This window comes from Sesamum indicum, linkage group LG5 (assembly GCF_026168435.1).
Source record: "Sesamum indicum cultivar Baizhima isolate 11 linkage group LG5, ASM2616843v1, whole genome shotgun sequence".
NCBI classification, from domain to species: domain Eukaryota; kingdom Viridiplantae; phylum Streptophyta; class Magnoliopsida; order Lamiales; family Pedaliaceae; genus Sesamum; species Sesamum indicum.
In genome coordinates, this window is record NC_142661.1 from 13167664 (window position 1) to 13183887 (window position 16224).

General features: G+C 33.5%; 1 long non-coding RNA gene across 2 annotated transcripts; it reads right to left on the reverse strand.

The window, feature by feature from the left end:
* Positions 1-11673: 11673 nt before the first annotated feature.
* Positions 11674-14612, reverse strand: LOC105162259 (uncharacterized). 2 transcript variants are annotated; one of them, XR_002287064.2, is made up of 6 exons: positions 14202-14612; positions 13612-13770; positions 13135-13283; positions 12296-12354; positions 12142-12190; positions 11674-12025 (listed from the first exon to the last, which is right to left on the reverse strand). It is a non-coding gene; the product is annotated as an uncharacterized LOC105162259 (long non-coding RNA). The 2 variants fall into 2 exon arrangements; XR_847832.3 differs by lacking the exon at positions 12142-12190 and having other exon boundaries at positions 14202-14610.
* Between the last annotated feature and the right edge of the window lie 1612 nt (positions 14613-16224).

Consider the following 16224-nt stretch of genomic DNA (forward strand, 5'->3'; position numbering starts at 1 on the left):
ATTTATTATAAACGTAAGTTTATTTATATGTAATGATCAGTTATCATATATATTTGTCAAAAACAATAAATAAAAACCTAGAATAGAAAATCCAATCAGCATGTAAGTACTTGGAAGACTGCAATGATTTCTCCGAAAATTCTAGCTCGACCCAATTTGACTAAAGCTGAATTAATTATATAGCAAGTACATTTATGTAATTGATGAAATAATTTTTAAAAAAAAAATAATCAATCATATATATGTGATTAATTTAGTTTCGCCATACTTAGTTTGGGCCAAAATTTACCAAATTTCCCTATACAAGAAGAGCAATTTACACAATACATGGGGTACTGAAATTCTCACACTAACAGAAGATTTTACACAAAGGTAAGGTATTCACTATTCACTATTCACCATTCACTATTCAGTATTGAGAAGATGAAGGTGATCAAGAACCCCACAAGACCTCAGCAACAATGGTGGCAGATTCAGCATCGGAAACGCAAGCCTCTCTCACTTTGCTTAATATCTGCTGCTTGAAAGCCCTTTTCTCTCTCTGCCGCAGCCCTTCTCCCACCTCCAACTGCACTGCAAACCTCGCTACGCAGTTCGCAAATGGATGCTTCCTCTCTCTGCCTTTTCGTTTTGCATCCCCCGCCACTTCCTCCCTCTGCAGTTCTACCAGCCTCTTTATCAGCCCGCCATTGATCATCGATTCCACCGCTTCTTTCCTCCCGAAATACCCGATTTCCATCACGCATTCCACGGCCATCGCTCTCGTTTCCATATCTTCCGATGATAAGTGGCCGACGATCTTCAAGATACCGCCGCAGGACTCCATTTCGTCCACCAAAGGGCTCTTGATGGCTTTTATTAGCGATGAGAGGACTTGCAAGGAGCCCATTGAGATTAATGCCTTCACGCTTCCCCCCATCAGGACTGATCCTACGAACACGTCTTTATTGAAGAGGACTAGCTCTTTCATTGAAACTGCCGCTTTTTCGCGGACCCTTTCGGAGAACAGGGGATTGCAGAGAACCCATTCCAGCTCTGTGAAAATCCCTGATTTCAACAGCAGGTCTTGCAAATCTATGTCGAACCCCCGGGAGAGCCTCTCTTGCAGAACAGACATTAGATCAAATAGTTGGTCTTCCTCGGACGAAACCACCGATGCTTGAACGTTACACCGGATTCCGGCCACATTCTTCGTCAAATTCGACACGTTTTCTCGGTCAATCAAGGTATCGAGCTCCGACTCAATCTCCGCTGCCAGTCGGGAAACCTCGTGCGACCTGACCCGGCGAGTCACGAACGATATCAGACCTTGCGCCGGTTTGGTGTTGTGGAGATCCTGAACCGAATCAGCCAACTGGGAGAGGTGCTGCGAGAGGGAAACTAGAAGCGGGTCTCCGGATAGAATCAAGCCTGAAGCTGTTCGGAGCTCGTCCAACGCTTTAATGGCGGACAATTCCGAATCCGGCGAGTCTTTACCCCGTCGCAAACCGCGCGAAACCCGGTTGAGGGCTTCCAGAATTTTGAGCAACTGTTGATGGGTCTCCATTTCTTCTGCTTCTCCTCCTCTTTCCTCGACGATTTCAAAGTCTAGAGAGAGGAGAAGACGAAGAAGATGAAGAAGAGGAGAGAGAGAGAGTGCAATGTGCACGTGTACGAATTCTCTGCAAGAACTGTAGGATCAAGGAATATGCAATAGAACATTTGGTGGCTGAGGACCCGCCCCAATTTGATTTCTAAATATTAAAATTCAAGAAATTTGAAGGAAATACAACAAAATTATTTGAGAATTTGGTGGTGGGTGGCTTTTCAATCTTCATCAATATCATATCAATACAATAAATATAAATAGTTAATACCTGGTTTTATATTGTAATTTACTCAGATTTTATCTTACTAGAAATTGATCTTGAGTAATTATGGATGTAAGAGATTTTTTGGAGTCACATAAATTTTAGAAATAATTATACCGTTTTCTTTTGAAATTTTGTATAATTATGTGTACATTTATTGTAATTTGAGAAATTACATCTAAATTATGTTTGAATTTATTTTTGGAGTTTTTGGTTGTGTTTTCTGGAGATATAGATTCAAAAACAGAGATCTATAAGTATGTGTTGGAGATAATGTGTATGTTTGGATTTATTTTTAGATAATTTAAAATAATTCAGACTAAGTGTTGTATGTTTATGTTGTGTTTTGGGAGATAAAAATTATTATTCATTGTCAAATCATATCTCTTTTATTCACATATATATATAAATATTGTATGTTTAATGTAGTGTTCTGCAAGACAAAAGTCACTGTTTATTGTCAATTTATTGTAGAATCATATCTCTTTTATATATATTTATGTATGTATTATATATATGTATGTATTTATGCCAGATGGGATAAAAACACCAAAGTATATTTTAGTATTTATGCTAATCAAATCGAGTTTGAGTCGAGCTTGAAAGTTTATCGAACAAGAAAATTTTTCAAGTTTGGTTTGCTAACTTTAACAAATCGAGTTCGAACAAAATTTTATTAATCGATTCCAATCGAGTATCGAATAATTTGATTTAATTTTTAGACCCGTATATCCCATATTTTAACATTTTGTAGCTATTAAACATCGTATAAAATATTTTAAACAACTACAAACTCACCCAAATACCCTCTTAGTCTTTTGTCAATTTAATCGTTATAAAATTATTAATATATTTTCATAGGATTTTGAGTATTTTTCTGTATCATACATTAATATAATCATATATAATTGTTTCTATTATATATATTAACGTAGAAAAACAAAAGAAAAGACAAAGGGTCTTTGCGTTCTTGATTATGTATGTTCAAACTAGAATATTTATTTTTTAAAAAAATGAAAGAAAATAAATAAATAAATAAACTAGAATATTCATAAGAAAATTCTTGTACTGTTCGTTTCTTGGTAAACAATTTTTGGGATATATATAATATTTCACGAAGAGGTGTGAAATCGTAGGTAAGAATTTCTTGCACTCCAATCTTTGAACTTGACATTTTATTTTAATATTGTGGTAGAAAAATTCTAATTTTATGTTTGTACGACTTCTTAAGAAAATTATAAAGCACGACTCTTCATGAATGTATATCGAATTAAATAGAATTTAAAATACGAACAAAAAAGGAGATAATTTAATGTTTCGAATAGTGAAGTAAAATGATATCATTTGTGTTTTCTTGAGACAGATCAATCTATTTTCTAATCACAATTTTTGATTTGAAAGAAACAAAATAAAATAAATTTCAAATACATCATTAATTTTGACAATAGTTTTTTATGTCTTCCGAGGTCTAACAGCGCTACAAGGATCATTAGAGGGTTAATATGCAAAAAACAGCAGTTAGCAGTTTGATACTTAAATCAGTAAGGAATTCGATGAAATAACATGAGGAATTTAAATCGAAAAGTGAGATTGGGATGGAATAAATTATATAAATCGAATATGGATTGCAGAAAACGTAGGGAAGTATGGAATGAAGGGAGCGGATCGACCTGAAAATTTCGGCAGAAGCGCGAAAGATAAAAAAATAAACGATAAAAAATCCAAATAAATCCCGATCAAGGGGTGTATCCTTAATCTTTTTCGGGCATTCGATGTACAAAATAAAACAATAAGGCCAAGAATAAAAAAGAAAAACAAAAGGGAGGCGAAAACATAAACAAAAGTAACCCTTGTTGTTTTTCTTGCACGACTACAAGTATTGGCTCCTCTCCTTTTTTGGATCTGTTCATTTAGATGGTTCAAGTGTAAAATTCTTCTAAAGATAGTCCGCACCACATCATGGGAATATAGATCTAACCCTTTTGTTATAAAGGATTAGATCCTAGAAGAAACCAAACTGTTTTGCACAGTTGATTAGTGTAAGCGATTTCTTCTCGTTCTCAACTAGAATCTAATTCAAGGAGAACTCAAAATCATAGAAAAGAGGGACAAAATTTGTGGCTTATTGCCTTTTTTACTTTGTATTATGATGTGCTTAAGAGACCTAGTCTTTGATACTTCCACACCTAATACTTAGACCGGACTTGTTTTAATTTGTTCAACAAATTAAATCAAGCCCAGTAATAATCTATTGAGTTTATTATTTAATTCAAGTAAATAAAATATACAATGAAAAATCCATGTGAATATTTGATCTAATTAAATATATATACACAGGCCCAAATATACTCAATTAATAGTGAATCGGAAACTTACCCTCGATAGGCCTAATGCTTCTGGAGTTAATTCCATAACTTACACAATGATTTGTGTATGATCCTTTAGGTTTACCTTCAACTAGACTTGGGCTTGTGACCAAAAAAATTAATTAAATCTAATTTATTAATTATTTATGATTATCGCATGACCAAAAATACTGGTTACCATAGGTGGCCGTCTAGGAACGGTCCATAGCACTAGAGACTAGGTTAATGTTGGTGATGCGTACCAGATTTTTTGCCACATCACAATGGTCGAATGATTTTCAAAAAAATCCTATGATTATCAGAGGACCAATAAAACAGAGGTTAGCACTCCGATGCTTAAGTTAGTGACGGATTAACGAAGAAATGAAAGGAAACTTGAATAAATTGATAACAATTGTATAAAATGGTGATAAAGTGTATGTATTCGTGTAGAAAGCAAAATATAAACTTAGAATAGTTCAAAAACCGAGAGAAAATGAGAGTTTGAGTGTGAAGAATGATGTAACTAAATGACTACACAAGACCTCTATTTATAGATATATACAGAGTTGGATACGGGGTTAACTACTGAGCTCCATACGCCACTGAAAAGCTTTTCAAGTTGGCTATCATCCAAAATAAACCGTTTTACAATTTGGATAAATATTGAATGTGATACACCAACTGTACGAGAACTTGCCAAATCTGCTTAAAAATCCGCGGATTAGTTATTCATAGATTTTCCAGGTCATCAACCATTGATTTACCTAGAACCATCTGGAGATATTTCGGGGACGTGTATAGACGTGTTAGCAACCTATATGATGTGTTCCCTCAACTATATGGTGACGTGTCTAGCTGAAATCAGCTCATTTCTTAGGCTTGCCAGTCTAGTAAAATAGTAGGTAAGGTTGTGGGCCTTTCTTTCTATCTAGCGGGCTTTACCTGTCCTGTTGGTAGATTTTTATCCATCCTACTGATGGGTTAGCTGGGCTCTTAGCTTATGGGCTAGCATGCTTAGCTTGCGGGCTTGGTCCAATAAATTTTATGGGGCACCATCAGCTGGCCTGAACATTTTGGCTCCAAGTCGGTATAAGTACGATCCTACTGGCAACCGTCTTCCAGCCTTAGTCTGGAGCATGAAATTGGGCGTTTGTTCTCATCCTTGACTGGGCAACTATGCTTGATATTCGAGACATGTTTACTCTACCGATTTGATCTAGGAAACCTATCCCTGGTCGATCAATCGCTTTGGCCAAGATTTCTAGAATCTAAACCATCTCAGAGCATATAGGAGAACTCTCTGACATGTACTGACAGAGGACAAATACTGTCTTGGAATCCATCATCCTCGCTACATACTCCAACGGCACTGGATAAGGTTTATGATGATCATGTCTAATGACACAACCATCGCTCTCCATATCCAAAATACGGTCTTCGTAATATATTTACGTGACTGTCATGATTCCTCAAGTCCAAGGACTAATCTCGTACTATTAGAACTGGAAATTCCAATTATACCTACCAATCCTTAAGAGGCTTCCATATGATGATTGTCACAAGTCATTTCAATCAGTCAACTACCTTTCCAACTAAGCCACTAAAACTGCACAGACGACTTACATCTCATGCCGAAGAAACATGGTTGCAGAGGAACATCTATGCCCTGTCTCGAGGTCCTCGACTTGGAAAATTTCAGATCGGCCCTCAAAAGTTGGTATCATAGCTGCCAAACCTATGCGCAACCCAACTCCAGGGGTTTAACCTTTTTCAATTTGAGGGTATTTCGCTGTGATGTTGAAAACCCCATTCAGTATCAATGTTAAGCACAACAAAACACACTACCAACTTAATTAATTCTTACCGTATTTATCAATTTAATATTATTTGCTAAAGATTGGAGAATGGCAAATAGCTAACCTAATTGGCTTTTGGTCACTCATTCCAACAATCTCCTACTTGACCATTATGTCAATTATCCATGTCCCCTAAAACCTCCTGAGTATGAGCAATCTACGTAGCTCGATTTTGTAGGTCCACTTTATTTTATGTTGGAGCTACACAATCCAATTGTATATGTCCTTCCCCATCGCTGCCTGCAGATGGTTGTTATTTAAGAATTTTTGTGGATCTTATGATGAAATCTCGGGCCCAAACCCTTTCGCCCTAGTCTTGTTATTCGCTTCCAAGGCTACATCCTGCTCGGCCATGCTAGGCACCACATCTATCCAATGGATGCAGTTTTTTGATCTAAACCACTTTTCAAGACCGACTTGTTAAAGTCATCCCACATTCAACTTTTAAGATGGGCATTTGCTTGAAATCCTTTCAGGCTACCTTGCCTGCCATCAAGTTCGAATGTATCTATACTTTATGGATTTATCCACTATTTACATGAATCTGGAAGCTAATATTGCTTAGCTTTCTACAATCAACTCTCCACAAGTTGTGTGTCAGAAACACTTCTTTAATCCTTATACAGGTACTAGAGACGCTCTTGACAACTATCTACTACCTCATTGGTGTATTCTTGATATACGTGTGTCATTCCCAAAGCGTACACAACATCAGGTTCAACACTTTTGTGCTATCTCTAGCATAGACGTAGGGGATGTCCAAGACATATGAGCTTTCTTATTAGTTAGACGCAACTGAGTCTTAAACAACTTGAGCTCTCTCATCAGTTTCCCACGACTAATTCTTGAATAACTCATCCCTTATATATATAGAAATCTAATTCCTTTTATGAAAAATTTTGTGAACAATTCTATTTATATCTTAGTGTTTTCCAAACATCTTCACCTCATTCTAAATGAGTAAGAAGTTTTGTACACTAAACACATTAGAACTTAACCCAACTCCCACTGACCTTGGGCTCATTTTATCAAATCATACACAGTATGATCCTTTGAAAATCGAATTTTCCAATTTTGTGAAGTCTCAAACCTAGTTTAAATTTCACAGTGAATCCTTAGGCTCCAAGCGATTGATTCTGAACAATACCCCACATCGCTCTTCCTTATATCTTTATTGGATTATAATCCTATCACTCGAACAAAAAAGGATTGGAATGTAGTCAGTTAGAGATAATATTCAATTACGAATGATGCTTTTGAGAAGTTGTCTGAAAACATACTCCCACTATTTCCTTGACATACATAGAAAAATCCCATTAACTCAAGTACTTTATAGGACGAGAGTTTGTCATATAATTAAGGCCAAATTGTTTCAGTGAAACACTGATGAAACCAAGTCCAACTTAGTTTGATTTCTTGCTTATCAAAGACCAATTAACCTAGGTCTTTTTAGGAAAAACTTCACCGAGTGAGAATCACATTCTCATTTTCGATATTCAAAAGCTCCCATTAAATACACACCCTCTCGATCCAATGAAAGGTAATCAGTTTAGTTCACCATTCCAAGTTTAATTTTTTGAACCTCATCAAACAGAATTAGACTTGTGAACCACGCACTGATCTTATGTAATTTAGATGACCTATAAATTTTATATTGGATCCAATCCAACATGTAACTGGTAAACCCATTTTATCCAACAAAAGAGGTTTTATGGTCTTTCTCTTTCTCATAAAAGGTTTTGAAAGCTAATAGATTCAAATTGCTTATTTCTAGTACTCTTTTTGAGTCCATCACTCTTTCTTTTTCTCAACTAGTAGAGATTGTCTAACCTGAATTGTAAATTTCGTCCTTGATTATCATTTTATTCTTTATTTGAGTATGTATAATCCAACTATGAGATAGTATTAATTTTATGCATCACCCAGCAGACATGAATCACATTCAATATCAAATAAAATACTTTATTGATCAAAATATGTAATCAAGTTTTTCCTATAATAATGATAATAATATTTTGATCATACTAGGTTACATAACAGTATCCTAACATGATCACCACTAAGCCTAACTAAGTCCTAGTCTTTGCAGCAACATCCCTGCTATCACTAAGCTTTAGGACCTCCTTATTTTGGTTTTACTACTCCTCATCACCACTTGCAAACCATTTGTAGATTATGAATTCATTGATGTCCAATACCAAGACCAGAATGGTGATTATGTTATTACTCATTAAAGATTTTTCACCTTCATCGGGGAGGAGCTTAGGACACTCCCTCTTCTAGTGGCCCTTCTCTCAATAATAGATGCAACATCATTCGGAATTCTTAACTGATGAACCCTCTTCCTCTTTCCCTCGTAGCAGTGTAACAGAAGTACTCAAAATGCTAACAATAGTAGAAAATGTCTCATCCTTCTTCCTCTTCTCGCGTCCAGCAACCTTCCCCTTCGCTTTAGAGGTTGAAGCCTCTTCCACTAGTACAGACAGCGCAGATTTTTCAATCTTTGTCTTGTATTGGACCAACGTATTAATCAACTTATGAAGGCTTTTCTCAAACCCACTCATGTTGTAGTTGATAATAAATTAATTAAAAGAGGGAAGTAGTGATTGTAGGATCACATCAACTTCTTCCTTCTCGAAATCCACCTGGAGGTCTTTGAGCTTTTTCAGTAGGGATAGCATCATCACTATATGCTCTTGTATGGACGATCCCTCAATAATTCTTGAGCAAAAAATATGCCTTCGTCATGGCATATCTAATATGCTTGTCCAGTACCACATAAAGTTCTTTCATGCTGTGTATTATTGACTAGACATCTCCATACCTCTCATACTGTTTTTGGATCTTGTTACTGATTAAGCCTAGTACGATACTGCGTACTTTTTGATTGTTCTCATGCCACTTCTCGAACGTCAAACATTTTCCTGGCTGGAACCCTTCCGGCAAAGTATTAGGTAGAGACTTACCCAAAACATAAATCTGGTTCTTGAAATCGAGGACTATCCTCAGATTTCTCAGCTAATTCAAATAATTTGTTTCATAAAATTTATTAGCCTCAAGTATGAAATTAAGTGGATTCTTAGACATCTACAATAAACAGAAAAACTTTAGTAGATTATCATAATATTGTGTTCTAGGTAATTTGTGAATAAATTTAACTTTTTTTGAACTATTTTATCCTCAATATAATAATTTTATTTTGAAATTGCCCTTTTATTTTATTTTAAAAATTGCTCATCTAAAAATGATGTTAGAATTTTCAAATAATTTAAATAACTTATCTAACAATATTTATAAATTCACATATTTAATATTTTAAATTATTTATTTTATTTTTTATATTATTGGATTTTTTTCTATATCATAGAAAAATATAAATTGAAATTGCTATGATTAACTGATAAATATATTTTTTCGCAACCATACAAGATTATTTATTGTACATAAATTACTGCACAACTATATTACATAGTGAAAATATTATTAAATTAAATATTTAATTTTTTTATTAATATTTAATATTATAAATGACAAATATTTGTAAAATTAAATATGGGATATACTAATTGCAATGAAATTTATTATTTTTTGTGAAAAATTATTATTATCAAATAATAAGTGCAAATATTAAACAAATATAGTATCTTTTTAATATATATGAACAAAATGATCTTTAATCAATTAAATTTATTTAAGAAGTGACTTTTTTGCAAACACTACACAATATAGCTTTTATCCATTTTTCATTGTTTTTACAAACACTATCCACTTTTTATTCAGCTACAATTTCCAATTTTCTCTAGTAAAATCATTTTCCTAAAATTAGAAGTTTTTATAAATACTCCTTTAATCTCATGATGACTAAAAAGTTATCTGACTGAGTTTATAATTTTATAAATATTTTATAAAATATTTAAAAAGAATATATAAGCTCGAAGAACAAGACGATAGGAATTTACAAACACTTTTGAAGGAAGTACGGAGTTTTAAGCTTATTTTTAAAATTTTAACAAACCTTTTTGAATTAATTTATAAATATAATTACAATATTGGTTTGATTTGATTTGGTTCAATTACACGTATATCCCTTGTTATTTAAAAAAATTATATCTAGCGCTCTTGACGTTTATTTTTATTCAACAAATAAATTCTTCCATTAGTCAAAATTCACTAAATTTGTTGACATTAACGAAAATATTGAATAAAAATTTATTTTACGCACGATTGGCTAATTACTGACTTGTTACAGCCCAAATATTTTTTTTCTAACCAAACTACATTCATATATCTTCATCTTTAAAAAGGCATGTTGATCAGAAAATATTTATTTAATCTATAGAAGACAGAATAAATATTAGAAGGTATTATATAATTTCACAAGCTACAAGATCTGAGTAATTACACCCAGGAAAAAGCAATGTAATTATCTCTTAATTCACGTCTTAGAATAAAATAAATTTCTATCTCTTAACATATTCTATATTTAAATATTTTTAGAACACTTTTATAAATAGTGTATATTAGTTTAACTCTAAATAAAAATTTTATAGATTTTTTTTTAAAAAAATTGACAAATTTTTATCTAAACTTTTTCATTAAAATAGTAATAACATTTAAGTACTCTCAACTTTTATGCACAACTTTCTATACAACTTTATTCTCACCAAAAAAACAGTAGCAATTGCAAACCCTCTTGAAATCCACTTGAACCATTGACTTGTTTTGTTTTATTTTGGAAGGCCTTTTCAATTGTATACTACTTTAAATTGTGAGATCATGTTGTGGGCCAACTTGTGAAATTGTACATAAATTCCAAAATTAATTAATTCTATCATGTCTTTTTGTATAAAAGAATTATTAAACAATATTACACATTTTCATATAAAAACACATAAACTCCAAACTATCATTATTTTTTATTTGCATTTCTTTAATTTAAACTTAGAACGGCATTAGTTATGCAAGCTAAGAAATAATTTTGTTTTTATTTTACTCTTTTCAGGAAAACAAATTATTATATCATTCGCTTCATGAACATTGCGATACATATAATCACATCAAACTTATGACAAGCTATTTTTTAAAAAATAAAGGATTCCTAACTTACTTTTAAATTTTAACAAATTCTTTCAAATTGATTATAAAATTTATTATTATTGACATTTTATAAACTCCTGCATCTTACTATTTTCCAAATACTTCAAGAATTTGTTTTTAAAATAAGATTTGTTTCAGTGTCGATATAATTCGCCTAAAAAGTTTAAAAACGGATTACAAAAATGCAAATATGCATACCAAAAATATAAAAACATTAATAAGGAAAAAAATACTATTAAAAAGATTACATTTAAATTATAGCACAAGCATAAATATCAAACAAGCATATAAATATCTGAAAATTATATTTTATGCCTATGTAATATTATATACACTAAAAATAGAAAGAATAAAACAATCAAATTTCTAGTTTTGAAAAATTAAAATATGTATAAACAATTCCTGAGTTAAGTAAACTTTTAACTAACATATATAATGAGTAAAGTTTTCTAACATACATATCAAAAGACGAAACTATTCCTAAATTATTTAGAAATATATCTCAATCTAAACATCCAAAAATACTAATGAAATTATTATCTTGCTACTTTATTCATAATTTTCTGGACCAAAAACTCTACATAAGCTTAACATGTTAAAGATGCAAGAATTGATAAATGATAAATCTATTGAGTTAAAGAGTTCTATCTGATAAACCTCACAATCTAGATCTTACATCTGTGCATTACCTCAGGTGTTTCACTTCTTCAGTAAGTCAAACTCCGAAACTCTTTAAACTCTCACAAACCGGCCACAAGGTGCTCCCAATATTGTCTGAGGGGAGATGAAATTTCTACTGTCCTAAATTCACCAATCCAACAAGGCCAATCTTCTGACTTCAGCCCAGAAAAATCGAGATGGGTCACAGGGGATCCTGCACAATGATGAACACAGAACACATCACATCAGACGTTATTGAAGTGATGCAGCCTCTCGTTTAAGCACTTACAAGTTTGTGCACGTGTACAAGGTACAACAAGAAAGTAGTACCACATTGCATATGGTCAATACGTGTGGCTGTAGATAGCGGCCAAATGTGCTGATATTAACATTTCGAGCAAGTTAAAAGTTCGCAACAGTGTAGAATAGTAGTTGTATAGATTACATCATAGGTAAAAGAATGCATGGAAATAGTCTCACTTACATCTTGGCCTTGGTTATCACACAGAGCCATATCCCAAGCAGTTAAGACATTTTTGAACCCTACAGTGAAAAGAGTAGACGAAAAACAGTCACATCCTCTTTCATTTCATTACCTAACAGATCACTTTTTTGGGTTAATTACAATTACTTCACTATATAGCTTCTGAAATTACAACACCGATCGCCACCCGCCCCACTCCAACAGTGTAGGATAGTAGTCGTATAGATTACAACATAGGGAAAAGAATGCGTGGAAATAGTCTCACTTACATCTTGGCCTTGGTTATTACACAGAGCAATATCCAAAGCAGTAAAGACATTTTTGACCCAACAGTGAAAAGGGTAGATGAAAAACAGTCACATGCTCTTTCAGTTCATTACCTAACAGATCACTTTTTTGGGTTTATTACAATTACTAAACTATATAGCTTTTGAAATTACAACAACGATCGCAACCCGCCCCACCTCAAAACACTGTCACATCAATTTTCACTTCATTACCAAACAGATCTCTTGTTTGGGTTAATTACAATGGTTTCACTAGATAGCTTCTGAAATTACATCACCCCCCCCCCCCAAGTTTTCACGCTAAAGAGCACATTACAAGCACCTGCACCCATCACATAAAATTTCTAACACATTACCACCTGGCACCTGTTCAAACAGAATTAGGTGGTATGTAAATTTTGCGAACTTAGAGGAGTGATTTTTGATTATTTTAAAAGGGGAGGGGTGTAATCAGTGATTAGACTACTTCCAGGGGAGTTCATTGTAATTAACCCTTTTGCAATGAACCCTTTATTTCAAGAGATAATAAGTTTTGAAGTAGAAATCACTCACTTGAATCCATCACAAGTTGGGCACACACATGGGTTTATAAACACAGGATCATAAAGTGGAGACCATTGTATTGTTCCGTTGCCTTTACATAGCTTGCACGGGTAATGCCCAATTGCTTTACAGCACCAACATGATCTTCCATGTCTTTTCTGCAAATGTACATTGTATTAAGTGACTCACATTCATAATCAGTATATATGACTTCATGAGTTTCAATTAATGACCAAAGGTGGGGTTTCATTCTGCAGCAGTAGAATATAAAGTGCCAGTGGAAAAGGAGAATACAAGAACAGGTCATCATGGAGAAATGTCACAGAGAAATGAAATGTAAATGGTTAGGAACTTTGACAGGTCCCATCAGGCACAATCCAAAAGAACAAAGGACGTAGTGGACAAGACAGACAAAGCAAATCTAGTCAATGCTACTGCAAGGAAAAGTTAGATTAAAACACACACATAACAGCAAGAATCTGCAACCTTTTTAAATAGAGTGATGTGTTCAGAAATAGAAGAGGTCAGAAAGCCGAGAGCAAAACTTCCACTAAGAAATGTAGCACCAACAGCAGCTACCACGCGCAATCCTTTGGAAACATATTCACCAGCCATTTGAAATTACCCTTTGTGGACGCTTTTTAACTGCACGGAAAACAAAGGAAAAGAAAAAATTGAGTCTGTCAGGATCAGGGGTGTAAATGAGTCGAGCTCGGCTCCATTTTTGGTTGGCTCGAGCTCGATTTTATTTTTCATGGCTCGAGCTCAGCTCGACGAGCTCTCATGGTTGGAGCTCGAGCTCGACCCCCGAATCACATAATGAGCTCGACGTTTAGTTCGAGCCCATCGTACACCCCAACAGTCTCTTCTTCACATACCAAACCAGTTCATATCCATTTTCATTTCTTGAAGCACCAAATCAACACAGGAAATTCAAATTGGTGAAGAACAAAAATATTAACAAGTATAAAAAGACTAGAACAACAACACAAAAATCAAAGAACCATTTTCTCCTCATAGGCGCCCGCCCACACGCACACAAGCCGACACCAAGACTATGAGATGTAATGGCAAACCTGTTCGAGCTTCTTGCTTGGCCGACACAACAGCAATCGCCTTCCTCGTTGCCGGTGGTAGATGGATTGGGGCTTGCAATCGTTCGTTTGGGGCTAGGGTTTAGCAGTTTAGGATTTAGATTTGGGAATTGGGGAGAATGAACAAAAAAAGAAAAAGAGTGGGAAGAAACGAGAAAGGGAAAGAGGGGAATATGGATTTGGTGGCGGCGTGATGGTTGAAGTGGAGGTAACCGCGCCGAGGGGCGGAGATGCCGAGGTTCTGTGATAAGGCTCCGACCATTGCGAGCATGAGGGTGAGCCCTAGACCGATCCAGCAGCCGCGCTAGAGTGAGTCGGAATTACGATTCAGTTCCGAGTTTCTGTTTTCTGCACAGTTTCTTTGAACTCTGTAAAGCACGACTTTGCCTTTAGTTTCTAACCGCGATGACGTTAGCACGTTTTTCTGTATACTCCGAGTAATAAAACTTGTGGTCTTCTTGAAAAATAATAATAATAATAATGACGAGAGTGTGAAAGATATTGGGATTTTTAAAACGTAGAGTTGTGAGAAAAAAAGAGAAAGAGACAATGCATATTTTTTTAATAAAATTGTTGGGTTGTATATTTTTTTAATAAAATTATATTATTATAAATAAATAATATTGATATTATTATATTAATCATAAAAAATATTAAATATATACTATAATATTTTAATTTATTATTATAAATATAAATTACTAATAATTTAGTAATATAATTCGTAAAAGTTTAGAAATATATATATCAAATTATCAAAATACTTGCATATAATTTTGTATAGTTATTATAATAAGAAAACTAAACATAAATTATGTTTAAAAGTTGTTGATCTCATTATATATAAAAAGAAATTAAGAGACGAATTTTTTAAACAAAAGTATAAAATAGTAATTGATCTCATTATATATGATAAAAAATTACAATAAAAATAATTAAAATTTGTTCAACCATCATCATTTTATTATTATTACTATTATTATTATAATATTTATTATGAGCTTTAGATTAATTCAAGGGAATCATCAAATTTTGATATAAATTTATAAGCAATAAAATAGATTGCATATTATGTATCTTGATATAAATATAAAACTCACAAGTAGATATAAAAAATTATAAGTTAATTGTTACGACTTGTCAATTTAAAAAAGTGTAAGAGATTACAAATAGATATTAAAATATAATATAAAATTTATATGTGTCATATTAAATAATTATTTTAAAAAATATTAGAATGTAATAACTTGTTGATTAAGCTTATTTTTGTATAAATAAAAATACCATAGTTTATTATTATCTAAAATAAAATGTATGATATTGATCAATAATTATAATATATAGTTAATATTGAGTATAAAATTGATGAATTATTGAATATGGAATTAAATATATAAAAATTTTAAAAATAAAAATATATATAAAATAAAAAGAATAAAGAAAGCTCACAAGCCGGTATGAACAGAGAGCATTGGGCGCGAGCTTGAGCTCGTTAGGGGCGCAAGCTCGAGCTGGCTCGACTCAGGCTCGAAAAACTCGAGCTCGAGTCGAGAACAAAATTGAGCCGCTTCACAAGTTGGCTCGATTTGTCTACCATCCCTAATTAGGATTCCACCATGACAAAATTCTGTGCAGCAGTAGGGGTATAAACAAGTCTGAGTTGAGCTCAAGCTTGATTTTATTTTTTATGGCTTAAGCTCGAGCTCAACAAGCCCTTATGGTTGCTCGAGCTCAACATCCTACTTTAACAAACGGCAGCAAACAACCCCTATACACAAGCCGACGATGAGACTAAGAATTTGAGAAGAAATGGCAAACCTGTTCCAACTTCTTGCTTGGCGAGTGCCGACAACGGCAATCGCCTTCTACTTTGATACCACCTGAACACAATGGAGAAAAAATAATAGAATTACCTGAGGATTGAGGGATGGGAATCAATCCTGGAGGTGAGTCCGAGTAAATAAATGAAAATATGCTAAGGATTCAATTTTAACAGTCAGTCATC